The sequence below is a fragment of the Marmota flaviventris genome, chromosome 10, assembly GCF_047511675.1.
Source record: "Marmota flaviventris isolate mMarFla1 chromosome 10, mMarFla1.hap1, whole genome shotgun sequence".
Lineage (NCBI taxonomy): Eukaryota > Metazoa > Chordata > Mammalia > Rodentia > Sciuridae > Marmota > Marmota flaviventris.
Genome location: NC_092507.1, coordinates 3,929,627 through 3,939,541, shown reverse-complemented (window position 1 = coordinate 3,939,541; position 9,915 = coordinate 3,929,627).

Genomic DNA, 9,915 nt, shown 5'->3' with positions numbered 1-9,915 from the left:
GAAGAGGCAGCCCCTGTCTCCGGCTCCCCCAGGCTGGCCCATGTTCAGTGGAAATAAGAGGCAACCCCTGGGGTCTCCCTGTTGGGGCGAGGCCTCCAGCCCCCGAAGGACAGCCCCAGGGGCAGGCATGAGCCAGTTGGTCCCTGTCCCCTGGGATCTTCCCTCCCAGAGCCTGTGGGCTTCCAGAGGACTGAGTCGGAGAGGCAGGACAGGGCTGCAGGAGGACAGCCTTCCAGCCCGCCGCCGCCGCCTCTCTCTGGCCTCCATCTCCCCAGCTGTATTCTGATGAGACCCAAGATGCACTTGAGAGTGGGTGAGGGCCAGTTCTGGAGTGTGACAGGCACTGGGATACAGCCATGGCTTCCCCTTGCCCTGGGACAAATTTCAGGTCTGTGTCCTTATTGTCTCTGTCACAGGGATGACAGAGGAGAGGATTAAATGAGACATGTATACAGTGGTCAGTGTGGCCTCTGGCCCTGCAGAGCACAGTTGTCAGTATTACCAGGCCAGGGACAGCAGAAGCAAGACAAGCCCCAACCCAGCCGTCAGAAGGATACAGCGCTACCCCACGTCAGTCAGCAGCGCCCCCCCAGGGTCCACTGCCTCTCCTGAGGGCCACTGAGGCTCTGTCCTTGAGCACTGCTGGGGGAGCCAGCTCTGACCCACAGAGGCTGCCTGCTGCCCTCCCAGGTGGGGAGGCTCCTTCTTGGATGGGACGAGAGCAGGAGACGGAGGCAGCAGGGAGGTGGGAGGAGGAGGCATGTTCGGAGACAGAAAATTAGGGGGTGGGGTTGCCAGCATGGTGAGGCTGGGGCTCTCAGATCTGAGTGTGGCCTGCCCCCCCTTCTCCACAGCACCGAGCACTCCAGGGGGCCTGCTCCCAGGAGGCTCCAGGATCTGAACCCAAAAGGGCCCCTGGGGGTCGGGCCTTCTCAGGGGTGCTCCTTGTGTTCACGCCAAAGCTGAGGAGACACTGGAAGAAACCTTGGCCCTCACCGGGGTGGGGCTGCTCTGGGATTGGTTGTCCTGAAATCATAACCTGGTGTGGCTCCTGCCACACAAAGAGGGGTCTGGTTGGGTGACGCCCCCCTTTCTGCAGCCCTGGCCTCTGCTGGCAGTGGATGGCAGGCAGTGGGTGGTCTCGTTCCCCAAGCCTCAGTCTGACCCTCCACGCTGAACACAAGCTTGGGTACCCTGACCTTCCGTGGGCTCCCAGGGAGCTGTGCTGGTCCTTCCTGGCCCTGTGCCGCTGGAGGTGGGGGTAGCAGGCATATGGTTCCAGTTACCCCAGACGCCTCCTGGCACCTCGTCCCTCAGCTGGGGGTACACAGGCTGCCTAGATGGCCATCCTGCCAATGTAGCCCCCACCACAGCCCTGCGGTGACCCAGGTGTCTGGTCAGAGGGGTGCTGGCTCTGTTCTGCTCTGCCCCTGCCTAGGCTGGGGTAGAGGGTAGACGGCTGGAGATTCACCCACTGAGTCATACAGAAGAGGCTGGCAACAGGGCAGAGGCTGGTGGGAGCTCAGGGCAGGGCACTCTTGGCCCCATCAAGTCTAGATTTCCAAGGGGCCATTCCACTGCTCTCTGAGCCCTTGGCCTTCCTCCCCAGGTGGCTCTCCGGTTCCTCAAGCCACCTTTGAAGTGAGATGGTCCTGGGTCCAAAGGTGAGCTCTATCCTTAAGCTGAACCTCAGTGTCCTCCTCTGCCACCAGAACACTGTCCCCCTCCAGGGGAGAGCCACAATGATTGGGCAGGGCAAAGGTCACTTGGAATAGATGTAGGAGTCTCTGCACCCAAGACCTAGTATAGGCTCTCGGTTGTTATTTTCAGCTTGAAAAATGTGTGATTTTCCCAAGACCCCGTGCATAGATGGGGCAGTGGCTGGCTGGCTTCCATTTCTCTCACCATTTGTATTTTGTGGATGGCTCTGTAACCCCAGCCCTTCGGCCTTTCCCCAGCCTTTTCTGCCCTCAAATCCACTGTGGAGGATGCACAGAGGCTCCCTAACAAGGCCAGAGTCCCTTTGCCCAGGCTCAGCCCACCCAGGGTTTCATGCATGACACCACCATTGGCGTGGGTGACAGTCTGAGGAGAGAGGCAGAGAGGTGGGCAACCTGGTGAAGAGGGGCCAGCCCAGAGAGGGTGAGAGCCAGGCCTCCCCGGCAGCTGGAAGGAAAGACCTGGCCAGAAGCTCCTGCCCCCTGACCCCCTGAAAGCTCCCCTTGGGGACTTGGCCCAGCAGAGCTTGGGGACTTGTCTGAGCTCCCTGGCAAGGAGCTGGACGCTGCCTGGGGGCATCCCCCGGCACCCTACAGGTGCTTCCATTCCTCACTGAGAGACCTGTGGGCCAGCTAGGGCTGACAGGTCAGATGTCAGGGAGGGAGCTGGAATTGCTCCTGGGGCAGCACATTTTTCTCCTCTGAAAACTTATCTTAGCAAAATGACCACGAAACAATTGCACTCTTTTCCTGGCTTGTGCTGTCCCCAGACGGCCAGCCCATCTCCTCAGCGGGGGCTCCAAGGGGGCCGGGAAGGCGAAATTTATAAAATGTCTGTGGGAGGGGAAGAAAGGCGCTTTGTGTGGGGCAGGGGCCCTGGTCATTGGTCAGCTGCAAGGCCCCCGGCCGCTCCCAGAATGCTCCCCTCCCTGGGGAGGGCTGTGCTGGCCTGCCCGAGGCCAGCTCCAGTGGTCCCTGCGGCCCCTCCACGGCCCAGGACTTGCTGCTTCCGGCCTCAGGGACTCAGGTCCCTGGGGCCAGCCAGCCTCGGAGGGTGCAGGTCAGGCAGGGAGCCCCGGCCTCAGCATGTTTCTCTACTGGAGGAAGCGGGGTGCCTATGAGCTGGAGGCCCTGCCTGGCGACCTGGCTGAGCTGGAGCTAGGGGCCGTGGAGCGTTTCTCCTGGAGCTCCACCCTGGACATCGTCGAGGACCTCGGGGGTAGGTGCGGGTCACATCCCAGGAGGACTTCCAAGAGGCTCTGGCAGTCCCTCTGGCCAGAGCTGCAGCCCACTCACCACGCTCATGTCGCTGGGATGGTACAAGCTCCCCCAGTGGCCAGAGCCCCTCCTGGAAGCTGCTGCTGAGGGGAGAGGGGCCCCAGCGTGAAGACCCCGAGGGCAGAGGGCAGCCCAAGGAGCTCTCCTTCCTTGAGGTGGTCTGACTGGGCCTGTGGCCCTGCCCTGGGCTTGGGACTAGCAGCTGGAGGACACTGGCAATAGTGGCCAGCTCTGGGGCTCGGGACTGGACTCTGCCTCTGCCCACCCCACCTCCGAGATCAGACCACAGGGTTCTCTCAGGGCTATGTGGTGGGAAGAGCCCTTCTGGAATGTTCAGAGTCCAGCCTCAGGGCGTGGGGCATTTCTGCTATTATCTGCATTTTACAGATGAAGAAAGTAGGCATGGTGACACTGAGCCCCTCATAGGGAAGGCAGGGCAAGGCTGTGGGGGGCCTGGGGTCAGATTCTACCCCAGCTGTTCCCAGGACAGTGTGAAGAAAACGGGGACAATGTTTGCACCATTCTCAGGAGGGGCTGAGGGCACTCCCTCCAGAGCTCCCTGGGAGTCCAGCTCCCTGTCTGACCAGACAGGGGCAGAGAGGAGGGGCCTGGTCCAGGCCAGCTGTGATCGTCACTGCTGCTGAGCCTGGTTCAGCTGAGCTGCACTGGCCCCAGCTGTGGGCCTGGTGGTTGGCACTGCTCTGGGACAGTGAGGGGAACCCAGCCTGGCCCGCGGAGGCTGAGCAGAGTGACCACCAGGTCACAGCACCTGGGCCTGGCCTTGGCTCCCTTCTCCGAGGGCCTCCTGCTAAGGCTGGGCGCTGGCCTCCAGGCTGCAAGCCCAGAGGAGCAGGAGCCTCTCCAGGATGGAGCTTCCCCAGCCTGATGTAGGCCCTTCCCCAAACCCAGAGGCCTGTGGCCACCCCGAGACGGGGTGAGAGTGATTGTTAGGCCTGAAGTCCACGCTGCAAGTGGGAGGGGGTCCCCAGACCAAGTAGGGGTGGTCTGGTCAGGGAGATGGGAAATGCTGCTTCCAGAATGGAGAAGGGAGAACAACAGGCGCCTTTGTTGGACTCACCCCTGGCTGTGGTGGACTGGGGATGTGGCTGCTTGCAGGGAGGGACAGGCGCGGTGCCCACTGGGACCCTCCCAGCTTCGGGCACTGTTGGAGGTGTGTGCAGGAGAGCAGGGCTGTGCAGGGCGTGGCACGGGGAGAGGGAGTGTGTGGCGGTGGGCCATGCCAAGGCAAAACTCCCCGCGTCCGTCCCTCGTCCAGAAAGCCACCTGGAGTGAGAGGTGGGCTGGGGCAGGTCGTGGGAACCCTGTCTGCTTATGCTACTTTGGCAGGTGCCTGCCTGCCCGAGGCAGGTAAGGTGGCAGGGGTTCCAACAGGGTCAGAGCCTTGCCTCAGTTCATTCAGCCCATCCCAGCTAAGGCCAGAGAGCCCCCTGGGAGCTGTGTCCCCTGTGCCCCCCAGCACACTGCACTCCCCTGGGGTGGAGGTTGCAGTCTGCAGAGCCTCCCCTCCCCACAGCTGTCCTCTTTATTTTCTGCCTGGGAATCCTCACCACTGCTGATGTAGCCTGGAGTTACCTCTGTGAAGCCCCATCCCTTCTGCCTCTGGGGTTCCACAGTGACTGCCATCTTTGGCTCTGGGGCCCCTTGGATCACACGTGCCCGGCCTGCGGAGTGGGCTCTTTAAGCCCTGGCTCCCGGAATCTTCATGCCCACCCTCCGAAGCAGGGCCTTCTTGGTGTCCCCTTTATTCTGGCAAAGTTTGGTAGGAGGGTGAATGGTGACACTCAGATACATCTTTTATCTGAGCCCCAGGACTGAGGCTCTGCCCACTGACATGAGCCCATGCCCAGTTCTCCCCAGGCTGGCAGAGAGGCCCTGGGTGGCACAGGGCCTTTGGGTAACAGCACGTGAGCAGATCCCGGGTGGGTGAGCCAGGGCACGCAGCTGTCTGTGTGGGCTCAGCCCTCTGCTGCCAGCCAGCTAGCCCCTGGCCTGGGCCCATGTAGGGAGGGTGCTGGGCCACCGCATTGGCCTAGCCCACGATGGGAGTGGGGCTCCTGTGTCAATCATGACTGTCCAGAGGTGGAATTTCAAACCCACTTCTGTTCTTCCATGGGCCACTCTCGGTTCCTCTGGGGAGGAAGCCATGGCAGGCAGATAGATGGGCAGGCGCCCACGGCAGCCTCAGCCAGAGGAAGTGGCCGGCTGGCCCCAGGCCTGCTCCAGGAACTGTGTGGACAGTTTCTCTGGTCCCAGGAAGGAATTCTGAATGTGTCCTCCCACCTCTTCTTTCTGAGCCTGAGGGGTGTGGGTGGACAGGGCAGGGTCAGGATCTCAGGCCCCAAGGAACACTACCAGCCATGGTTCAGGGCCGAGGCACATGCCCCTTCCTCCAGCTAGGGTTCCTCTTAACTGCCCTACCTTTTAAGTTGCCCCGTGGTGCTTTGGAAAGGGGGCCACGGTCACATTTCTTTCGCAGGTCTCCTGGGATGCTCCAACCAGTGTCTGGTACAGGGAGTGACAAACGTCCCAGGACCAGCAGTCATTTGACCAGATGTAGGCCAAATTCTGCCCTTCCCCAGACCACTTGTGAGGGGGTCCAGCCCCAGCAGCGCCTAGGCAGCTGCCCGAGCTTGGACAGGCTCCCAGGAAGGCTAGGCTTACGTGGGAGGGGGTATTCAAGGTTGCAGCTGCTTCCTGGGAGGGGCAGCCTTTCTGTGGCCAGGCCTGGGGTTGGGAGGCAGTGGGCAGAGAGGCTCTGCCTTCTCCCAGCAGAAGGGTCATCTGAGTGGGATGCTCCCAGGAGAGGGGCGCCCCTGGAGAGTGTGAGGGCAGGTGCAAGGGGGCACTTAGGTCACGATGGGCAGGATTGATTCATGTTATTGTGCCAGGTACCATGGGGGTGCTGTAGCCTGGTGGTTGGGGACACAGCCTTGGAGGGTTATGGAACTGGGATCCCGTTCCAGGCCTGTCACCATCTGCTTGACCTTTAGAAATTCTCTCTATCCTCCAAGAGAGACTCAGTATCCCCAGCTATAAAATGTGGACAATGGTGGCAGCAATAGTGGTGCACACCTGTAATCCAGGTACTTGGGAGGCTGAGGCAGGAGAAGCCCAAGTTCAAGGCCAGCCTCAAAAGAAAAAAATAATGGGGTTGTGGCTCAGTTGGTAGAGTGCTTGCCTAGCATGTGTGAGGCACTGGGTTTGATTCTCAGCACCACATATAAGTAAATAAATAAATAAAGGACAATCAACAACTAAAAAAAAAAAAAAAAAGAAATTAAAAGGGCTGGGATGTAGCTCAGTGGTAGAGCTTCCTGGGTTCCATCCCCCAGGACCAATAAAAGAATACAATAGGGACAATGATTGTTCAGAAAAGTTCTGCCAGTAGATCTTTTGTTATTTTAACTTTCTGAGTAGCCACATTAAACAAAAGAACTAAAAACAAGCAGGCGAAATGAATTTAATAATGTATTTTATTTAACCCAACATTTCTTTCTATCTTTTTTTTTTTATTTTTTAGTTGTAGTTGGACACAATGCCTTTATTTATTTATTTTTATGTGTTGCTGAGGATGGAACCCAGGGCCTTGCATGTGCTAGGTGAGTGCTCTACTGCTGAGCCACAACCCCAGCCCCTTAACCCAACATTTCACATGTTTCCATTTCAACTTATGATCACTGTTTATTTTATTTTTTTTTAAAGAGAGAGAGAGAGAGAATTTTTTTTTAAATATTTATTTTAGTTTTCGGCGGGCACAACATCTTTGTTTGTATGTGGTGCTGAGGATCGAACCCGGGCCGCACGCATGCCAGGCGAGTGCGCTACCGCTTGAGCCACATCCCCAGCCCTGATCACAGTTTAAAGAAAAAAAAAAAATCAGTGAGGTCAGGGGTGCAGCTCATTGGTACCACACTTGCCTAGCTTTCACGAGGCTCCGGGCCGGTTTTAAAAAAAAAAAAATCAGTGAGTTATTTTACCTTGTTTCCCCCATACTAAGTCCTCAGGGTCAGGTGTGAGTGCTACTCATGCAGCATAAGGGCAGTCTCTGGACCAGTCACGTTGCCAGGGCTCTGTGGGGCAGTGGCCAGTGGCTGCCATCTGGAGTTGGACACTGCTGCCTGGGTGCGATGGTGACGTGAGACCAGCTATGGAAGGCAGAGCATCACCTGTCCCTGAAGCCATCTGAGTTGAAAATGATAAGTCAGTTCAAAGGCCTCTCCCAGGATGGGGGAGTGGAGCGGTGGTGCCTCTGGGATCTGGACATGTTGCAACAGGGAGCCTTCCAGAAGGAAGCAACATCAACTGGGCGCTAGAAAGAGGGTGAGATGTCAGCAACGGGAGGGTGTCCTCAGGAACAGATCCCAGAAGGGCTGGTTTGGGGTCAGAAACTCAACTGTCTCCAGGGTGGTGTGGACGGTAGGGAGTGGTGGGGACTGTGGCTGGCGGCTGGTGGCTGGCTTTGTGCTGGTCTAAGATGGACACAGCTCAGGAACTGGAGCCTTCAGGAACACGGTTCCAGAGCCTCCAGGCTCCTCTGGTTTGTCAAGAGAAGCCAGAAATCTGGATTTTTATGTAAAATCTCCTGACTTCTCAAAATTGGCAACCCATTCAAATTCTTTTAAACACTGTGCTCAGCCAAACAAAACATGTGTGCGGGCTAACTGCTGCCTGCTTTGGTAGAGAGTGTGTTGGGGAGGAAGCCAAAGGCGTCCTATGACTATGATGGGGGCAGGGCAGCCCTGGCTAGTGGGCTCTTGTGCCTGGCTGAGGGACCCCAGGCTTCCCCAGCTAGGGGATACCAGGGAGCCAGGAGGTCGGCTGGGCTGTCTCAGGCCCAGGCAAACAGCCTGTGGCACTGAGCTGGGACAGAGGGAGGGCCAGCTCAGGCTTGGGATCTGCCTGGGGCCTGGCTGAGGTAGAGGAGCAGATGGGTCAGAGGGAAGGGTCCCTGGGGAACTGAGGCATGCAGTAGAGCACTCTGCATGGGAAGCTGCCCTGTAGCCTGCCTCCTGCCCTCCTGCTCTGCTCTGGGGTCCTCTCCACTGACTGGTTGCTTTAGCAGGTCTCCTTGTCTCTGCTCCCCAACAATCTCGAGGCTTTGCATCCACTCAGAGTGACTCTACATGACCTCAGGCCCCCATAGGGGTTGCTGCCTCTCCTGCAACTCTCAGGAGAGCAAATCTAATTGGCTAAGTTGGGCTGAGAGGCCACATTTGGCCCAGCTGGCTACGTCCAGGGCATGACACCACCTAGAATGATATGTCCCCCACACCAGGCCCACCCTTTCTGTGAGGGCTGTAGGTGGGCAGATTGCCTGGAGAGGAGCTTGTGGCTGGCCCCTGGTGGGGATTGCCTGTCCTGGAGTCTGTCCCCGCACCCCCAGTCCTAAGCCCTGAAAGCTGCCAGGGTCCCCACCGATTCTTCTGGATTTGCAGTCACCAGGAGAGAAAGGCTTTCCTGAGACCCAGGAAGTCACAGCCTTGGAGCAGAGCTGGGAGAGATGTCCCTCTGGCGAGCTAGGACAGAGAGCCCGGAGCGAGGCTCTGGCATGCAGATGTGTGCCTCCAGCGCCATCACACTAACGCTAAGGGCCACGAGGCCAGGGTTCAGACAGGTAGAACGTACCTGGAAGCATGGAGCATGGTGACAAAGAACTCCAGAGCCCGCGTCCTCAGCCCTGTGGCTACTGAGGGCAATCAGAGGGCTGCTGATGCAGGTGGACCCCAGTGGTGAAGGAATGACCTGGAGTCTAGAGAATATGGAGCCAGAACTCTGAGGTCTTGGGGCAGAAGGGCTAGGACCTGACCTCAGGTTTTGAGGACTCAGGGACCTGGAACCTTCCTGGAGCCAAGGGTAGGCATTCCCAGGTAACGTGCGTGGGAAACTCCCCAGAGCTAGCTGAGGGTTTGAGATCCCCGTGGAAACCCAGATGGCGAGGAGGGGGCTGCTGGTTGTAGAGAATGAGAGCCCTGAAGCCCATCCACCCTCAGGTCCCCTACCTCATGGCAGGTAGGGCTGGGATCAGCCGGACCACTGAATGAACCCAGGAACCTGGTCAGGGTCCTGGCAGAGCCATCCATCCCCACCTTGGCTGCCTCTGCCTCTTCCCTGTTGGTTTGCTGGAAAGCTGAGGAAGCAGAGATTCTGGGAGGGAAGACCGTCCTGGGTGGGTATGAGGATGGACCAGGCTGACGAGTGACCTGCAAGTGCCTATGGGAAGGTGCTAGTCTCTTCTCTGGACTGCCAGTGTCACAGTGGACGATAGCTGCACAAGAATCCTGCAAAGGGACCCCGGGCACCTCCCTCCCTCCTAGCCCCCAGGCCTCCTGAAGCCTGTGCCAGCTCTTGGTGCAGATGCTCCGAAACAGCCCCTTCCCCTTGAGCCTCCTCCTTGCTGCAGCGCAGATGTGCTGCTCCCAAGGGGCCACCTTGTTTTACCCGCCCATGACAAACTCCCCAAGTCGTCAAGGTCACCAGTGGGTTCCGTGCACTCAGCCCAGGGCTTGGCACAAGGGAGCCTTTCCAGGGATCCTCCAGGGAGCCCTCAAGGTCCAGGACCCACCACAGTTCCCTCTGCCAAGAGTCCTCCTGGTCATCCCCGAGGGCTCAGCCCACTTAGGGAATCTGTGCAGCATCCTGCTGAGGGTGAGAGGTCTCCAGGGGAGAGGGCCGGGAAGCCCACCCGATGCTGGGCTTTGGATGCTGGAGGTGGCCCAGGGAAACAGGCATTCTATTCTGAGGTCTGTTTCCTGGAGCCTCCTGGCACCAAAGCACAGGATGGGGTGGGTTAGCGGCAGGCAAGCTCCGGACACTGGCTGTGTCCTTTGGGAGTCCTGGCCACCTCTCCTAGGCTGTTTCTGTATTGCAAAGGGTTCCAAGTATTGGCGATTCCACTTTA